Source organism: Phyllobates terribilis, unplaced genomic scaffold (genome assembly GCF_046119375.1).
Source record: "Phyllobates terribilis strain yellow unplaced genomic scaffold, ASM4611937v1 Scaffold_7__3_contigs__length_470593459, whole genome shotgun sequence".
In the NCBI taxonomy this organism is placed as follows: domain Eukaryota; kingdom Metazoa; phylum Chordata; class Amphibia; order Anura; family Dendrobatidae; genus Phyllobates; species Phyllobates terribilis.
Window position 1 is genome coordinate 309358287 of NW_027362767.1, and position 20304 is coordinate 309378590.

General features: G+C 41.9%; 1 protein-coding gene across 5 annotated transcripts in view; it reads right to left on the reverse strand.

The window, feature by feature from the left end:
• Positions 1 to 20304, reverse strand: part of TENM1 (teneurin transmembrane protein 1) — a 1319062-nt gene that overhangs the window by 1167821 nt on the left and 130937 nt on the right. For all 5 annotated transcript variants that reach the window (XM_073641092.1, XM_073641091.1, XM_073641090.1 and 2 more), the window contains exon 2: positions 15444 to 15585. The gene's annotated coding sequence lies outside the window, so the exon portion shown is untranslated. The remainder of the gene's footprint in view (positions 1 to 15443; positions 15586 to 20304) is intronic.

The window sequence follows — 20304 nt, forward strand, 5'->3', positions numbered from 1 at the left end:
TGGGAAAGTGCCAGGGGTGTTGTTTAATCATTTATTTTTTATCTTTTTAATAATGGGCACATGTTATTTTTTTAATATCAGTTTTAATTTCTCAAAGTAGCAAGTACAACTGTACAACACATAACCATACTGCACTCTGGTCAGTCATACTTTGCAAAGTACCATTATAGGGTTAAGTTTAATTTTTTTGAAGGGGGATGGTCACATAGTTTTTTAATGTAAAGGAAGGGTGTGTTTGCAATAAAGGACACAGCCTACTATCAGTATTTGGTCAGTATTCGGTCAGTATTTTTTCTTAGGAGTGGGAGCCAAAACCAGGCGAGGAACAATCAGAGAAAAGGTATAATAGAAACAAGTCACCAATTCTGCATCTATCACCCACTCCTGGTTTTGGCTCCCAGTCCTGAGAAAAATAGTGACCAAATGCTGACCAAATACTGAGAGAGGGGCCATGGCCTAAGTGATCAAAACAGGTTCAATACAGTCTTTGGAGAAGGAAGAATGTTTTGCACCTATTTTCTTTGGCAATAAGTGGCTTTGCAGTATGCAGCATTGCAAATCAAATTTTTGGAGAAAAATTCAGCAAAGCTTGAAAATTCAAATTTCAAACGATTTGCCCAACTCTCTTACTGAGATTCTTTGTCCTCCAACCATTCTGAAGGTGTTAAAAATGGTTCTTAAAAGAGTTACAAAAAATAAGGACAGTTTTTCTTCAGAAGGTTATAAAGGATATTCAATATTTTAGCTCCTTTTCATTTGCAGGTGTTTCCCTGAGTCTGCATTCCAAATATCTATTGTAGTTACTCCAAAAGTGTGAAAGGATCCCACTAAAATGTAGAATGTAAGAGACCCATATTGTTGACCAAGATTGTTTCTGAATCTGCAAAGTGTGGCAATGAGGTAATGGGGCTATAGGTTTCAGCTACTGTATAATTATGTCATCAACCACATGTGACCATTGCAGTGGTCATGTGTGATAGATGGCACTTTATCACTTCAGCTAAGCATGCAGCAGCTCACATGGATGCAGAATATTTTCCACAGGCATGTACTCAACTTAAGGCACCAACGTTGATGGTTACCAATTCTCAATGAAGTTACAAACCTACCAGTATTATAGTAAAGAGATCGGCGGCTATTCAATAGAACAATAGCGGAATGTTGAGCCAACAGGAAGAATCTCTTAATGTTATTGACAATAGCTCATAGTAGGTGGTTTCCACCCGCAATAGGAATTGTCTATTGTCACATTACAGAGAGTATCCAATTTGGCACAATTCACAATGTAATTCACATTACACATTTTCTGGGCTTGGTAGCCTAAGCAGTCTCTCAGGTCACTCAAACAACCAGAGAATTTTGACTTGTAATCGCCTAAAATACAGGATTTACGCTGCAAGTGGTCCGTAAACACTTGTAAATTTCAGGAGCAATTATTATTCAGAAGTGCAGAATCCAACAGTCACACATGTACAGCTGACCAGAGAAAATCCTTGCAAATCTTGTTCTTGGTGGGATTTGAACCCAGGACCCCAGTGCTGTAAAGCAACAATGCTAACCACTAAGCCGCCATAACTCTATCATTGCGCTAACTTTCACAAATGCACAGTAGTTGTACTGTACCTTGCACAATACACTAGATGGGGGCTCTCTATGTTTCTGCTCATATATTCTACCCTAACCTACAATAAAGCTTAATCAACACAATGTTTAGAATATGCATGTCATCTCTGACTTATCCATCCTCAATGCCCATCGAAAGACATGTGCAAAAGCCCTAAAAAAACACCAATAATTATGAATAAACATTAAAGATACATTGACACATGCAAAAACTGCATCAAAAGCCTAGGCTTGCTATTTACTATAAGAGCTCAGTACAGGCACCACTAAGTTTCTGGTCAGTTTCCAAAAGGACCAGATAATATTTAAACCATATCTGTTTTGTGCAACCCATAAACAACATATATTCATCTGTTCATATATAAAACATAGCATGGCATATCATACACGCCACCATTTACTTGACCACCACTCACAATTTAAACATACATTTTTATGTGCTTAGGCAGTTTTCACAAGAAGAATCCCTTGCATGTTTAATTCCACTGATTACCTTCTTTAGCGGAATCTTTCAGCAAGACCACTCATCATGTGAGAGACTATATTTATTATTATGTTTCCTTAAAGAGGTCAATCAGGACTTTTTTTTCGGCTATGGGGCGAAGCACTTATTGGCAAGTAGTTGCACATTACCTGTCTGTTCTGCCCTGCAATGATCTTTCCCAGCTAAAAGCATTCATGGACCGCTCCAGTTGGCCAGTTTACCACTTCCTATGACATCACGTCGACAGAGCAGTTATTTCTCTTCTGCTCTGTTTTGTCAATGTGGCGACACTGCTAGAGATGAGTGAACCCGAAATTAAAAGTATGGGGTTTGTACCGGACAACTAGTGTCCGGTACTAAACATCAAACACAGACTTCCCCCGGAAGTCCATTGCAATGTTCACAGCTCTGGGGGAAGTCCGTTTGAGAAAGAGAGAGAATTTGCCAGCTGAAAAAAGTTTGGGTGATCATTGTTTTCAGGTAAGGTTCTGGTACCCGAACCGAAGTCTGGAAAAGTGTTTGGGTAGGGTACCAGAACCCAAACTTCCATGGATATGCTCATCCCTAGTCACTGCCAATGTCATATTGATTAAAAACTTTTCATATTCATGAAAAAAAACTAAAATAAGATTACCTAGATAACTCAAATTTTTCTTTTGACAAAAGTATCCATGTGTTTGATGATTGTTTTTCTAAGTCATTAATCCTTCTTCTACCAGATGCCAATTTGTGCCTTGACTCATCTTTTGATTTCCTGATTATTCGGTGTTTTTAAGAAGTTCATGTAAGTATTAACCTTGTATTATTAATATGCCTCAGTTCATTGTTTTGTGCTTTATTTTCTACATCAGTGATTATTATTATTTTGCCTTATTAAAGGTTGTTAATGTTCCTAGCACCATCTTGAATCCTCTTTCATCTTTCTCCAGTTAATTTTTTTTTTCATATGTTCAATGTGCACACTGAATAAGTACTTTGATAGTTTTGAACATTCAATGGAAAAGTGGTTTGAAGATTATTGTGAAGCAATAAGATTCTCTTGCAGACATATTTGGCTGAGGACAGTGATCTTACATAGTCAGCACAATCTTGTCCTTTTCAATGACACTTACGTGGAATCTTTTTGTGTACCTTGGCTTTTATAGTATTCAAGTATCCAGTAAGCATCTTACGTAATAAATAAAAGAACCACAATGCAAAGTCTTTAACTAGAACTCAAACCTATCAAGTGCCATTTATATTACTGGTGACTACTTATAGGAAAAGAGGCCTCTTGTCCCATGTCTCCATGCCTTATTGTTATGCGCCTGATCTTTGCTTTATTTCTTCCTTAGAAACTCATACTAAAAACTCAAATTTTTCCAGTTGTCATAAAATCGGGGTGCACAATGGAAAATTAAGTGACAACATTGTAAACTTACAGTATGGTCAAATAGCTTTACCTTTTATGATACACATTGAATGACATAATATCCACTGCCCAGAGATTTCAGTATATGCACAGTATTATGGAAAAAAGGAAAACTAAAACATTTTTACTATAAAGCTGCCTGCGGGTAAGATTTATGAGACTATCCTTTGACTTTAACCTTGCAATAAATTGCAGTGAAAATTCTCATCAATATGCAATATCTGTTCTTTATAAATATCAAACGTTACAATAAAATTATCAATAAGCGAGAAAAGGCCAAAGTAAAATGTCTTGAAATGTGAACAGTTAACATTGGAATGAGTGCATGAGTGCATACTTTCTGAATGACAAACTATATAAGTAGAACCTGTGCAAAACAGTAATAGTGACTTTGTCAAGATTTAAATAGAATTCAAATTCTTCTTTTTCTAATTTAGAGCTCTGGAATATTTGTGGTGTTAATATGTAACTGCCATTTCAGGAGAATTTTCAGCAGAATATCTATGTCTGCCTCCAGCTGCTCTCTTACCTCCCCCATCTTCCTTCCATAAAATGTAATTAGCAGCAACCATCATGTTGCATCTCAGCAATATGAATACATGTATTCACCGAAGACAGCTATTACCCCTGAAATCAGAGATAAAGCACAGTCCAGGAGGAGTTAAAAGCAGATTTATCTTATGAGATATATTACAAAGTGTCTTATCTTCATGCGACTATTAATTTATGAAAAAAAGAATGATGATTACTGTATTTTGCGGACTATTTTTTTTTAATGAAATGGTGGTGCGTCTTATGTCCGCGTTTACGGTAGCTTACCAGGGGAAGGAGTGGCTGTGGTGGAGCGGGGTTCCAGAAGACTGAGTCGCTGCTGCAGAAAGCTGGTGGCAGCGGCAGGAGTGGGGCAATGCTGTGGGCCCTGGGCTGGGAGGAGGTGTGTTCGGCAGTGGAAGGCTGCGGCCGGATCCGGGCTTTTACAAATTGTCAGCAGAGTCCCTGAACTTATCTTCCTTTTCACTGTGGTGGACTTTGAGAAAGTGGTCACCTGAGGCAGCGCATGTGCTGATTGAGATCTCGAGAGACAAGATCTCGGGAGCCACGATCTCAATCTGTGCATGCGCCGCCTCCGGAGGCCATTTTCCCGAAGTGCACTGCAGTGAATAGGATGGGAAGTGCGAGGACACCCTACATTTTCTAAAAGCCCGGTGCCCGCTGCAGCCTTGCACTGTCGAAAATGCCCTCCTCCCTACCCGTGGCCCGCAGCATCACCACACTCCTGCCGCCACCAGCTTCCTCCAGCAGCAACCCTGCCTCCTGGGACCCTGCTCAACCGCAGCCACCCCCTCAGAGTAAGCTACATTTGGATTATAAGGCACAACCCCATATTCACCAAAAATTTTGGGAAAAAAAGTGCATCTTATAATCGAAAAATAAAATACTTTTTAACAATAACTTACATAAACTATGTGTTCAAATATCATTATTTATAAGACAGCAAAACAGAGGGAAGATCATCTTATCTCACCAATTCAGCTCTCCCTCTACTCATTTCCTGTGATACCAGCCAACCAGGCAAATAACATCCACAAAAAGAAAAATGGCTGAAAAATCCAGTTCAAAAATTAAAATATTATTTTATTAGAGATTCTATGAAAAATTCAAAAAGGAAACGTGGTTACACATATTTGTTCACGCATTTTGACCACAAAGACTTAGTCGTAACATACATTTTTTATGCCCACAAGCAAGTTTCAAAACAGGAACCCACTTACCAAAACACTGTTTCAACTTCAAAAAAGAGTTCTGTGCAATTTGACTGCTTCATTATAAGTTGCAAATGTGTTGTATAACTAAATTGAAGAGGCTGGTAAGATAATGAGAGCAAATAGGGCTTTACCTGATTACAAACAGTGTAAATAAATTAAAATCTTGCACTCACCTTAGCAAGTTGCAACCTGCAACTATATGTAAGTGTAGCACCCTGAGGATTCGGCTGCTACAGGGGTATTGCACCTCAACCCAGAGGTGTGATATTCCACTCCCGGGTAAGGAAGGAGTGTGGAACTGAGCTCAGATAGACTGCATGCACTACATACATCCCATTCCAGAGGAGCAGGCCGACGGTACTCCCACTTAGAAATGTGCAGGTACAACCGAGCCTGTTCCTGGCTGGAGTGGGAGGGGGGTGGTACATCCCATGTAGTGTAGGGGCAGATAGGGGGAGCAGTCTGGGTAGTGATAGGAGCTCATTGGGTGCTGGTCACCTGAGCTCACACATAGAGGGATATATAAGGAGGGCACCAACTTAGATCAGGGTCAGACGCTGAGAACAAGTCAGTTGGAGAGGAGAGAGAAGGAAACAGCAGCCCTGGAGAGAGAGAGAGTGGAGCAGAGAAAGACCCAGAGGGGGAAGACTGAAGGGACCCAAGAACCCAAATTAGAGCACCGGGTGAGGAGTCAGCAAGAGGGTACCGGAACCCAAGCTGGTGGGGGCAAAGACATTCCCCAGCCAGAGACCGGAGACCGTGGGCAGTGTCTGTCACGGTCACCCACCACATTCACCCCGAAGGCACACCACATGAAGGGTCAGGGAACCCAGGGCCAAGGGTGTCCCAAAAGAAGGCCCGAGGGAGCTGGACCTAGGTGAATCACTGGTGGGGACGGCTGAAGAAAGGACAGAGGGAGAGCTCAGGGCCACGCTCCGGACTTGTTTGGGGGTTGGCTGGATCCAGGACCTGGTGGACGCAGCACGGCTCGGGTGGTCACTAGCAGCTGGAGTGACCAGTACAACATCTGCAGTAAGTAAACACCCTTAACTGCACAACCCGAGTCTGTCTTCATTGCCGCCTGCATCGCACCACCACAACCCCCATCCTCTGCGCCTGTCCCCTCTGAGGCTATACCCCTCCCGTTGGGGGTTATCCCACCAAGCTGCGCACCCACCATCAGCCTCAGCGGACCCTGCTGCAGCGGCGGCCACAGTGACCGCATCACAACGGGTGGCGTAGTCGACACAAAAGAACTCTTAATAACATCTGTAGGACTGCCACATAACACTGAGCTTGACGCCCTGGGCACGGGACCGGGTCACAGCCGCTCGGAGACTACAACCCCCCATCTGATCCGGTGCCGGGTATTCCCCTCAAAAAGGAATATGTCCCAGGGGGCGCGTCATAAGCATGTACCAGTGGCTGCATAGCTGTGGATCCGTTGGATCAAGAGTTGATGCAATATGGAGTAAAAACAGTTTTAATGCACTGGTGGCTGACCATGTGGAAAAGACACATCAAATCCAAAGGAATTCCAATAAAGTATTTTTTACTTTTTATTTCTTGTCTGTTAAAGATTAAAATCAATGCGTTTCGAAGTTTTATCCAACTTCTTCATCAGGATAGGATAAGACAAATCTATATGACAATTGAACAGCTTCATTTAAAATGTTCAATTGTCATCTAGATTTGTCTTATCCTATCCTGATGAAGAAGTTGGATAAAACTTCTAAACGCGTTGATTTTAATCTTTAACAGACAAGAAATAAAAAGTAAATAATCCTTTTTTGGAATTCCTTTGGAATTGATGTGTCTTTCCCACATGGTCAGCCAGCAGCGCAGTAAAAAACGTTTTTACTCCATATTATATAATTAAATGTCTGATTTAATTGTTGGCATATATTTACACTGACGAGCAAAAGGGTAAAAATGTTTTGAACTTTTGACTTTGAACGTGAGACTACCATCATTTTATAGACAATTACCTTGTCTATCTCCTACATAAATTTGACTTGCAACTATTTTGCATATGATTAGTTATGCAGATTCTTGTCATGTCACTGCATTGTAACTGTTTTGCTTCTCGTAGAGGAAAAAATCTTTTTCTTCCTGTATACTACAAATTACAACCTGTTCTCACATTCCCTAATAGCTCAGTGTGTTGTTAGGTTGATTGCTAAGCAAAAGGTCACTGGTTCGAGACGAGGAGCAGCCATGAAGAAGATTTCCCAAAAAAGAGAAACAGCATCATCCAGCTCATCAATAGCGGTCTCTCATCCAAGAAAATTGCCAAACTGCATTATGTGAGTGTTATGACAGTTGGATTGTATGCTTCGTAATAGTAAGATCACAGATCTCTATGCAAGCACAATGCGATGCACGCTACTCAAGTCTGGAATGGTGGCCCGAAAAAAGGTGAAGAAGCTTCGACTTCATTAATGTCATAAGAAGAGTCGGCTCAAGTTTGCAAAAAAGTACGAAAAGTGGACAGTAGAAGGTTGGAAATGGGGGATTTAGAGCGATGAGATGAAAATCAATAGACTGATGGGTGCAAATGGGTCTGGAAGAAACAAGGGAAAATGCGGCTAACGTACTAAGAAATTGAAGGAACTGTCAAGTTTGGTGGAGGAAGCCTGATGATATGGGGTTGTTTCACAGTCAAAGACTTTGGATACTTGACCAGGAGTGGTCTCAATGCTGAGCTATATGTGAGTATCCTACAAGACGAGTTACTTCGTACACTCAAGTACTATGGGAATGAAAAGGACAACATAGTGTTCCAGCATGACAAAGACCTGAAGCATACGTCGAGATTGGCAAAGAAATGGCTCAATATATATTTATACATATAGAGTCTGAAAGTAGTCAAAAGTTCAAAACATTGTTACCCTTATGCTCATCATTGAATGTACAGTGAAGGAAATAATTATTTGATCCCTTGCTGTTTTTGTAAGTTTGCCCACTGACAAAGACATGAACAGTCTACAATTTTAAGGGTAGGTTAATTTTAACATTGGGAGATAGAATATCCAAAAAAAATCAACAAAATCACATTGTATAAATTAAATAATTTTTTTTTGCATTTTGCTTTGAGAAATAAGTATTTGATTACTCTGGCAAGCAACACTTAATACTGGGTGGCAAAACCCTTGTTGGAAAGCACAGCAGTCAGACGTTTTTTGTAGTTGATGATGGGGTTGCTCACATGTCAGGAGGAATTTTGGTCCACTCCTCTTTGCAGATCATCTCTAAATCATTCAGATTTTGAGGCTGTCGCATGGCAACACAGAGCTTCAACTCCCTCCATAAGTTTTCTATGGGATTAAGGTCTGGAGACTGGCTACGTCACTCCATGACCTTAATGTGCTTCTTTTTGAGCCACTCCTTTGTTGCCTTGGCTGTATGTTTTGGGTTATTGTCTTGCTGGAAGACCCAGCCATGACCCATTTTTAATGTCCTGGCGGAGGGAAGGAGGTTGTCACTCAGGATTTTATGGTAAATGGCTCCATCCATTCTCCCATTGATGCGGTGAAGTAGTCCTGTGCCCTTGTCAGAGAAACACCCCAAAAACATAATGTTTCAACCTCCATGCTTGACAGTGAGGACAGTGTTCTTTAGGTCATAGCAGCATTTCTCTTCCTCCAAACACTGCGAGTTGAGTTAATGCCAAAGAGCTCAATTTTTGTCTCATCTGACCACAGCACCATCTCCCAATAACTCACAGAATCATCCAGGTGTTCATTGGCAAACTTCAGACGGGCCTGCACATGTGCCTTCTTGAGCAGGTGGACCTTGCGGGCACTGCAGGATTATAAACCATTAAGGCGTAATGTGTTACCAATCATTTTCTTGGTGACTGGGGTCCCAGCTGCCTTGAGATCATTAACAAGATCCCCCTGTGTAGTTTTAGGCTGATCTCTCACCTTCATTATGATCAAGGATACTTCACGAGGTGAGATTTTGCATGGTGCCCCAGATCAATGTCAATTGACAGTCATTTTGTATTTTTTCCATTTTCTTACTATTGCACCAACAGTTGACTCCTTCTCACCCAGCATCTTACTTATGGTTTTGTAGCCTATTCCAGCTTTGTGCAGCTATATGATCTGGTCCCTGACATCCTTAGAAAGCTCTTTGGTCTTGCCCATGTTGTAGAAGTTAGAGTTTGACTGATTAATTGAGTCTGTGGACAGGAGTCTTTTATACAGGTGACTATGCAAGACAGCTGACTTTAATGCAGGTAACGAGTTGATTCGGAGTGTCTAACTAGTCTGTAGGAGCCAGAACTCATAATGGTTTGTAGGGGATCAAATACTTATTTCCCACTGCAAAATGCGAATAAATTTATCTAATTTATACAATGTGATTTTCTTGATTTTTTTTGGATATTCTATCTCTCAATGTTAAAATTAACCTACCCTTAAAATTATAGACTGTTCATGTCTTTGTCAGTGGGCAAACTTACAAAAACAGCAAGAGATCAAATAATTATTTCCTTCACTGTATGTTACTATTAAGACCTTGTGGTCAAAACTCTTCAAGAGATATCTGTAAACACTTTGCTGTTTTGAATTTTTTTAATGGAATCTATGGCTTTACATAGATATTAAAATAATGTGGATTGGCATTGAAAAAGAATACAGACTATGAACTCAATTCATAAAATCTTTGACGCAAGAATTCGGAGGTAAAACTTTTGAAAAAGTTGCAAAATGTTGTGACTTTTGGTGTTTTCATGCAGTTTCTCTCAACTCCAAAAAAATGGGTGGAGCTGGGGTGGGATGGAGTGGTTGCATTCTCTATGCCAGAAATCTTCCTCCAGCAGGGTCTGGAGTAGGATTTATAATGAGGTGCACGCAGAAGTGCACAATGCTTGTCTGACAATTTTCTTCAAGAATCAAGAGTGTCTGACTCCAGCACACCCTCTCACCAAGACCAGTGAGAACAATGCCAGTCTTGATGAATCAGGCCCATTATTTATGACAGAGTTTCAAGGATTTTTTAAAGAATGATTAAGGATGGAAACACAATTTATTTTACTTGAATTTCTCATTAAATAATATTGATCTTAAAATTGAAGTCTCGCCAATCTCCCGAAGATTAGGATAACTCTAGAAATATAAATTTTAATGTATTTTCATTTATCAAACTTGTAAGGCAAAATCTATATGGTGCCCTTTTATTATAGTTTTTTATGTAATTTTCATTGGTATAAGAAATGTAAAGCTCCATCGGAAACCTTAAATAGAAAAGTGTATTCTCCTACGAGTATTGTTTTAGGGCTTCCATGGGAAAACTCAACTTGTTATAGATTGCACCCACTCATTCAAAGCTATGTGGGCGACAATATGGTTCTTAATGCCATAATTTCACAATAGAGAAAGCAGAAAAATCCAGCTCACAGAAGTCCAAAAAAGTGCATTATATTTTCCAAGGTACATGAAGCAAAGATTAAAATTGTGTGTTCACAAAAAAGAGAATACAGGCATCTTTTGACGCGTTTCGAGTGGCAAACGCTCTTTGTCAAGCACAAAATTAACTATCATTGCTCAATAATTTCTGCAAGCAAATACCTGGGAGACACAAAGTAACGTAGTACTTAACATATAACAAGAGATAAAAATAACAGGACACATGTAGCTATTATCCATTCCAACCACTGAAGTCACTGCCCCCTAAATCTCCCAAACGAGCAGAAATATAGAAAACAAGAAGACTGGAAGTAAGCCAGAAATTTACTGCAGTTACTGCTTCAATGAGAAATTGTAAACCTTTACATATCTGCCTAATCTTATACTTCCTAGAAGGGTGCTTATACTTTTTCACCTGGTATGAATCCAATCTTATCAAACTGACATTTAAGAAAGTCACAAAAATCCCCATGAAAAACCTGTGTATGTAAACATTCTGTTAACCTGAGAGACCGTAACTCCAATATATAGAATTTCACTCTTTTTTTTTTTACTGGATACTGCTTGGTAAAAAATGCATTTGACTTTGTTTTCCAATTAGTGGTATCCAAAAGGATGAGTGAAAAGTATACGTCTTGTGATTTTTTACAATTAATTACTATAGTGACAGATACCAATATGTATTGATACTACTGTATTGTATCAATGTTAGAGATGAGAAGATTGATTCCTGGAGGACTGACTTTGTGTCGAATTTCCTGAAATTCATGGTTTCACGCAAATGTGTCATTATTCCCTCTCTCTTTCTCTCCTCTTTGTATTTTTCGAGTAATTAGGAGCTTTTCAGTACAGAAGTTTGTGGCGATACTCAACAAAAATTTAATTTTTTGAGGAAAATTAAGTGAAATCGGTGAATTGGAATTTCAACAAGTATGTAATCAACATACGGAGTTAAAAAAAAAAAAAAAATTATCATAAAGGCATAGGTTGCCTCTCATTTTCCAGTAGGGAGTTACTGAAATCTCTCTCAAGGTTATATTTCTTCCTAACCAACTCCATACAATTGTAGGTACAATTTGTATCTATAACACATATATTTTACTTTCTAAACATTTTCATTTACAACTAGTGTTGAGCATTCCGATACTGAAATATCGGGTATCATCCGATGTTCGCGGCATCGGAGTTCCGATACTGAATTCCGATACTTTTAGAACATCGAATACTGGAATCGGAAGTTCCCATAATGCCTGCGCTCTGCAGTGTCTCTGAAGGATGACAAGCTGGATGACTAAGAATAATGTAGAATGTATTACATGAAAAGCCGGCAATTCAGCAGCGGCATACACCGGTACCCGACAATATAGAACAGAAAGAATAGAGCATCACACATAGATTAGATAGATAGAAACATGTCAGTCACATACAGTACAGACCAAAAGTTTGGACACGCCTTCTCATTTAAAGATTTTTCTGTATTTTCATGACTATGAAAATTGTACATTCACACTGAAGGCATCAAAACTATGAATTAACACATGTGGAATTATATACTTAACAAAAAAGTGTGAAACAAATTAAAATATGTCTTATATTCTAGGTTCTTCAAAGTAGCCACCTTTTGCTTTGATGACTGCTTTGCACACTCTTGGCATTCTCTTGATGAGCTTCAAGAGGTAGTAACTGGAAATGGTCTTCCAACAATCTTGAAGGAGTTCCCAGAGATGCTTAGCACTTGTTGGCCCTTTTGCCTTCACTCTGCGGTCGAGCTCACCCCAAACAATCTCGATTGGGTTCAGGTCTGGTGACTGTGGAGGCCAGGTCATCTGGCGTAGCACCCCATCACTCTCCTTCTTCGTTAAATAGCCCTTACACAGCCCGGAGGTGTGTTTGGGGTCATTGTCCTGTTGAAAAATAAATGATGGTCCAACTAAACGCAAACCATTTGGAATAGCATGCCACTGCAAGATGTTGTGGCAGCCATGCTGGTTCAGTATGCCTTCAATTTTGTATAAATCCCCCACAGTGTCACCAGCAAAGCACCCCCACACCATCACACCTCCTCCTCCATGCTTCACGGTGGGAACCAGGCATGTAGAGCCCATCCGTTCACCTTTTCTGCGTCGCACAAAGACACGGTGGTTGGAACCAAAGATCTCAAATTTGGACTCATCAGACCAAAGCACAGATTTCAAGTGGTCTAATGTCCATTCCTTGTGTTCGTTAGCCCAAACAAGTCTCTTCTGCTTGTTGCCTGTCCTTAGTAGTGGTTTCCTAGCAGATATTTTACCATGAAGGCCTGCTGCACAAAGTATCCTCTTAACAGTTGGTGTAGAGATGTGTCTGCTGCTAGAACTCTGTATGGCATTGACCTGGTCTCTAATCTGAGCTGCTGTTAACCTGCGATTTCTGAGGCTGGTGACTCGGATAAACTTATCCTCAGAAGCAGAGGTGACTCTTGTTCTTCCTTTCCTGGGGCGGTCCTCATGTGAGCCAATTTCTTTGTAGCGCTTGATGGTTTTTGCAACTGCACTTGGGGACACATTCAAAGTTTGCCCAATTTTTCGGACTGACTGACCTTCATTTCTTAAAGTAATTATGGCCACTCATTTTTCTTTACTTAGCTGCTTTTTTCTTGCCATAATACAAATTCTAACAGTCTATTCAGTAGGACTATCAGCTTTGTATCCACCTGACTTCTGCAAAACACAACTGATGGTCCCAACCCCATTTATAAGGCAAAAAATCCCACTTATTAAACCTGACAAAAAAATTGCCGTGGGGCTTCACCCTATTTTTGTGTCCAGCCAGGTACAGCAGGCAGGAACGGGCTGCCCCCAACCACCAGCTGCCTATTTGTACCTGGCCGGACACAACAATATAGGGAAGCCCTTTTTTTTTTAATTATTTCATGAATTTCATGAAATAATAAAAAAAAAAAAATACGTGGGGCTTCGCCCTATTTTTGTGTCCAGCCAGGTACAACTAGGCAGCTGGGGGCTGGAATTCGCAGTGCAGGGAGGCCCAAGCTTTCTGGGCCCCCCCGCTGCAAATTGCAGTCCGCAGCCACCCCAGAAAATGGCGCGTTCATAGAAGCGCCATCTTCTGGCGCTGTACCCAACTCATCCAGGGCCCTGGTGTGGTGGCTCACTGGGTAATAAAGGGGTTAGGGCCAGCTTGGCATTATCAGCTGGCCCTAAGCCCGAAATTCATGGGGTCACTCCAATATTAGACAGGACCGCCATGAATTTCTATTAAAGTATTTAAAAAAACACAACACCCAGAATAAAGTCCTTTAATTGAAATAAACACACAATTTCTTAATGTTCTAAATTAAACCATACTTACCATCACACCCATTCCAGCTGAAGCCAACGATCTCCTGCAATAAAAGTAAAATAATAAACCAATCTCATCCTTACCTTTGCATGGTTCCCAGGATGGCTCCAGCTCTGCTACATTCACATGACAGGCTGGATCACAGCCGAAAGCTGCCATCCAGCTTGTCATGCCACAGATGCTTTAATTGTGTGTTTATTTCAATTAAAAGGACTTTATTCTGGGTGTTTGTGTTTTTTTTTAACTTTGACTATGGGGTTAGTAATGAGGGTGTCTTATAGACGCCTCTCCATTACTAACCTGGGCTTGATGTCAGCTGGCATTATAAGCTGACATCAACCCCAGCCCTATTTCCCCACTGCCACCGCTACAGGGCAGTGGGAAGAGCGAGGCTAAGTGCCAGAATTGGCGCATCCTATGGATGCGCCATTTCTGGGGCGGCTGCCGGCTGGTGTTTCTAGCCTGGGAGGGGGCCAATATTCATGGCACCCTTCCTGAGCTATTAATATCAGCCCCCAGCTGTCTGCCTAGCCTTTGCTAGCTATTAAAATAGGGGGGGCACCACATCATTTTTTTGGGGTCCCCCATTTTAATAGCTGGCAAAGGATAGGTATTCAGCTGGGGGCTAATATTAGTAGCCTGGGAAGCTCCGTGGGTATTACCCCCTTCCCAGGCTTCAAACATCTGCCCCAGCCGTCTGCTTAACCTCCGCTAGAGACTAAAATTTCGGGGAACCCCACGCCAATTTTTTTTTTAATAAATCCTTTATTTTAACACTAAATGTCAAGTACAGTAATCAACACTGTCACTGTACTTCTTATATATGTGACTGACATGTTTCTATGTATCTAATCTATGTGTGATGCTCTATTCTTTCTGTTCTAAATTGTCGGGTAGCGATGCTGAATTGCCGGCCGGCTTTTTTAAAGAGACGGTGCATGAAAACACTATTATTTTTTTAAATAAATCCTTTAACACTAAATGACAAGTACAGTAAGCAACACTGTCACTGTACTTCTTATATATGTGACTGACATGTTTCTATCTATCTAATCTATGTGTGAAGCTCTATTCTCTCTGTTCTAAATTGTCGGGTACCGGTGTATGCCGCTGCTGAATTGCCGGCTTTTCATGTAATACATTCTACATTATTCTTAGTTGTTTTCCTTCATGTAGAATTAACCTACAAGGAAAAGAAAGGGTTTATTTTCATTCTGATATTTGTGTCCCATTGACTTGCATTGGTTTCCGGTATCGGAATCGACGATATCCGATATTTTTTGGGTATTGGTCCGATCCAATCCGATCCGATATTTCCCGATATCGGAAGGTATCGCTCAACACTATTTACAACTTATTGAAAGGCCAAAAAAAAACACTAGTGGAGGTAAATGAATGCATCTTACCACTCAAAGGTCATCTACGACAAGAAGGGAAGGCTTAAGGTGAAGGTATTATTCTATTGATGAAGTGGACCACAATAATCCTTAGTTAGTCTGAAAAGGCCGTCTGCATTCCAGTTTCACCTTTGGTACGTTCTTCAATATCCTGAAATTGACAGACATAGTAAGTTTATTTTTCTTTATTTTTTTTTTTTTTATAAGCACACAGTCCAAAACACTTAGTACATAAAAACCTACATTCCTTCATCCAGGAACCTTGAAGAAGATAAGGAATGTTGTCTCAGCCTCAATACATTGCTTTTTACAGTACATTTTATTAGTCCTTCACCTATAAAAGGTACATTTTGAAAGACTGTATAACAGTCATTGTTAGGGATTTCAGCAATGAATGCACTAGTAACTAGTGTTGAGCCACCCCCGTAGTGTTCGGGTTCGGTTCGTCGAACACCAGGATGTTCGAGGAACTGTTCATCGAACTGTTCGTCGAACACCTTAGAACACCGTCGAACACCGTTAAAACCAATGGCAGGCAAACAAAAACACATAGAAACACATAGAAAACACCTGCAAAGGTGTCCAAAAGCTGACAAACTGCTCAGAAGACACTCTCTTTAAAAAAGCCGGCCGGCAAATTCAGCAGCGGCATACACCGGTACCCGACAATTTAGACAAGAAGGAATAGAGCATCACACATAGATTAGATAGATAGAAACATGTCAGTCACACATATAAGAAGCACAGTGACAGTGTTGGTTACTGCACTTGTCATTTAGTGTAAAGGATTTATTTAAAAAAATATTAGTGTTTTCATGCACCGTCTCTTTAAAAAAGCCGGCCGGCAATTCAGCATCTGTACCCGACAATTTAGAACAGAAAGAATAGAGCTTCACACATAGATTAGATAGATAGAAACATGTCAGTCACATATATAATAAGTACAGTGACAGTGTTGCTTTCTGTACTTGTCATTTAGTGTAAAGGATTTATTTAAAAAAATAATAGTGTTTTCATGCACTGTCTCTTTAAAAAAGCCGGCCGGCAATTCAGCAGCGGTACCCGACAATTCAGAACAGAAAGATAGAGCATCACACATAGATTAGATAGATAGAAACATGTCAGTCACATTTATAATAAGTACAGTGACAGTGTTGGTTACTGTACTTGTCATTTAGTGTTAAAATAAAGGATTTATTAAAATAAAAATTGGCGTGGGATCCCCCATAATTTTGGGCTCTAGCGGAGGTTAAGCAGACGGCTGGGGCAGATGTTTGAAGCCTCGGAAGGGGGTAATACCCACGGAGCTTACCAGGCTACTAATATCAGCCCCCAGCTGAATACTTAGCCTTTACTAGCTATTAAAATGGGGGACCCCCCTCAAAAAATGACGTGGGGTCCCCCCTATTTTAATAGCTAGCAAAGGCTAGGCAGACAGCTGGGGGCTGATATTAATAGCTCAGGAAGGGTGCCATGAATATTGGCCCCCTCCCAGGCTAGAAACACCAGCCATCAGCCGCCCCAGAAATGGCGCATCCATAGGATGCGCCAATTCTGGCACTTAGCCTCGCTCTTCCCACTGCCCTGTAGCGGTGGCAGTGGGGTAATAGGGCTGGGGTTGATGTCAGCTTTAATGCCAGCTGACATCAAGCCCAGGTTAGTAATGGAGAGGCGTCTATAAGACACCCCCATTACTAACCCCATAGTCAAAGTTAAAAAAAACACAAACACCCAGAATAAAGTCCTTTAATTGAAATAAACACACAATTCTTTATTGTTCTAAATTAAACCATACTTAACATCACGCCCATTCCAGCTGAAGCCAACGATCTCCTGTAATAAAAGAAAAATAATAAAGCAACATCATCCTTACCTTTCCATGGTTCCCAGGACAGCTCCAGCTCTGCTACATCGAGATGACAGGCTGGACCGCAGCAGAAAGCTGCCATCCAGCCTGTCATCACGCAGACACTGAGAAGCGCAGGCATGCTTGCGCTCCACATTGTCTCTCTGTGACGGCATAAAGATGAGCCGAGGTCATGTCCAATGAACTCGGCTCACCTCATGCACGTCACTGACAGCGTGGGAAAATTCTCACGCTGAAGCGCTGAGTGCAGGAGAATTCTCCCACGCTGTCAGTGAGGTGCATGAGGTGAGCTGAGTTCATTGGACATGAGCTCACCTCATGCACGTCACTGACAGCGTGGGAGAATTCTCCTGTACTCAGCACTTCAGCGTGAGAATTTTCCCACGCTGTCAGTGACGTGCATGAGGTGAGCCGAGTTCATTGGACATGACCTCGGCTCATCTGGATGCCGTCACAGCGAGACAGTGAGGAGCGCAAGCATGCCTGCGCTTCTCAGTGTCCGCGGGTTGACAGGCTGGATGGCAGCTTTCTGCTGCGGTCCAGCCAGTCATCTCGATGTAGCAGAGCTGAAGCTGTCGTTGGAACCATGGAAAGGTAAGGATGAGGTTGGTTTATTATTTTTCTTTTATTGCAGGAGATCGTTGGCTTCAGCTGGAATGGGTGTGATGGTAAGTATGGTTTAATTTAGAACAATAAAGAATTGTGCGTTTATTTCAATTAAAGGACTTTATTCTGGGTGTTGTGTTTTTTTTAAATACTTTACTAGAAATTCATGGCGGTCATGTCTAATACTGGCGTGACCCCGTGAATTTTGGGCTTGGGGCCAGCTGAAAATACCAAGCTGGCCCTAACCCCTTTATTACCCAGTGAGCCACCGCACCAGGGCCCTGGATGAGTTGGGTACAGCGCTTCTATGAACGCGCCATTTTCCGGGGTGGCTGCGGACTGCAATTTGCAGCGGGGGGGGCCCAGAAAGCTTGGGCCTCCCTGCGCTGCAGATTCCAGCCCCCAGCTGCCTAGTTGTACCTGGCTGGACACAAAAATAGGGCGAAGCCCCACGTATTTTTTTTTTAATTATTTCATGAAATTCATGAAATAATTAAGAAAAAAAGGCCTTCCCTATATTGTTGTGTCCGGCCAGGTACAAATAGTCAGCTGGTGGTTGGGGGCAGCCCGTTCCTGCCTGCTGTACCTGGCTGGACACAAATATAGTGCGAAGCCCCACTTCATTTTTTTTTAATTATTTCATGAAATTCATGAAATAATTAAGAAAAAAAGGCCTTCTCTATATTGTTGTGTCCGGCCAGGTACAAATAGGCAGCTGGTGGTTGGGGGCAGCCCGTTCCTGCCTGCTGTACCTGGCTGGACACAAATATAGTGCGAAGCCCCACTTCAATTTTTTTAAATTATTTCAGGAAATTCATGAAATAATTAAAAAAAAATTGACGTGGGGCTTCGCACTATATTTGTGTCCAGTCAGGTGCAGCAGGCAGGAACGGGCTGCCCCCAACCACCAGCTGCCTATTTGTACCTAGCCGGACACAACAATATAGGGAAGCCCTTTTTTTCTTAATTATTTCATGAAATAATTTAAAGAAAATTGACGTGGGGCTTCGCCCTGTTTTTGTGTCCAGCCAGGTACAACTAGGCAGCTGGGGGCTGGAATCCGCAGCGCAGGGAGGCCCAAGCTTTCTGGGCCACCCCCGCTGCAAATTGCAGTCCGCAGCCACCCCGGAAAATGGCGCGTTCATAGAAGCGCCATCTTCTGGCGCTGTACCCAACTCATCCAGGGCCCTGATGCGGTGGCTCACTGGGTAATAAAGGGGTTAGGGCCAGCTTGGCATTATCAGCTGGCCCTAAGCCCGAAATTCATGGGGTCACGCCAATATTAGACATGACCACCATGAATTTCTAGTAAAGTATTTAAAAAAAACACAACACCCAGAAAAAAGTCCTTTAATTGAAATAAACACACAATTCTTTATTGTTCTAAATTAAACCATACTTACCATCACGCCCATTCCAGCTGAAGCCAACGATCTCCTGAAATAAAAGAAAAATAATAAAGCAACATCATCCTTACCTTTCCATGGTTCCCATGACAGCTTCAGCTCTGCTACATCGAGATGACAGGCTGGACCGCAGCAGAACGCTGCCATCCAGCCTGTCATCGCGCAGACACTGAGAAGCGCAGGCTTGCTTGCGCTCCACAGTGTCTCTCTGTGAGGGCATCCAGATGAGCCGAGTTAAAGTCCAATGAACTCGGCTCACCTCATGCACGTCACTGACAGCGTGGGAAAATTCTCCTGCACTCAGCGCTTCAGCGAGGGAGAATTCTCACACTGAAGCGCTGAGTGCAGGAGAATTCTCCCACGCTGTCAGTGACGTGCAGGAGGTGAACTGAGTTCATTGGACATGAGCTCACCTTATGCACGTCACTGACAGCGTGGGAAAATTCTCCTGCACTCAGCGCTTCAGCGTGGGAGAATTCTCACGCTGAAGCGCTGAGTGCAGGAGAATTCTCCCACGCTGTCAGTGACGTGCAGGAGGTGAGCTGAGTTCATTGGATATGAGCTCACCTTATGCACGTCACTGACAGCGTGGGAGAATTCTCCTGCACTCATCGCTTCAGCGTGAGAATTTTCCCACGCTGTCAGTGACGTGCATGAGGTGAGCCGAGTTCATTGGACATGAACTCGGCTCATCTGGATGTCGTCACAGAGAGACGCTGAGCAGCGCAAGCAAGCCTGCGCTTCTCAGTGTCTGCGGGATGACAGGCTGGATGGCAGCGTTCTGCTGCGGTCCAGCCTGTCATCTCGATGTAGCAGAGCTGAAGCTGTCGTGGGAACCATGGAAAGGTAAGGATGAGGTTGCTTTATTATTTTTCTTTTATTGCAGGAGATCGTTGGCTTCAGCTGGAATGGGCGTGACGGTAAGTATGGTTTAATTTAGAACAATAAAGGATTGTGTCTTTATTTCAATTAAAGGACTTTATTCTGGGTG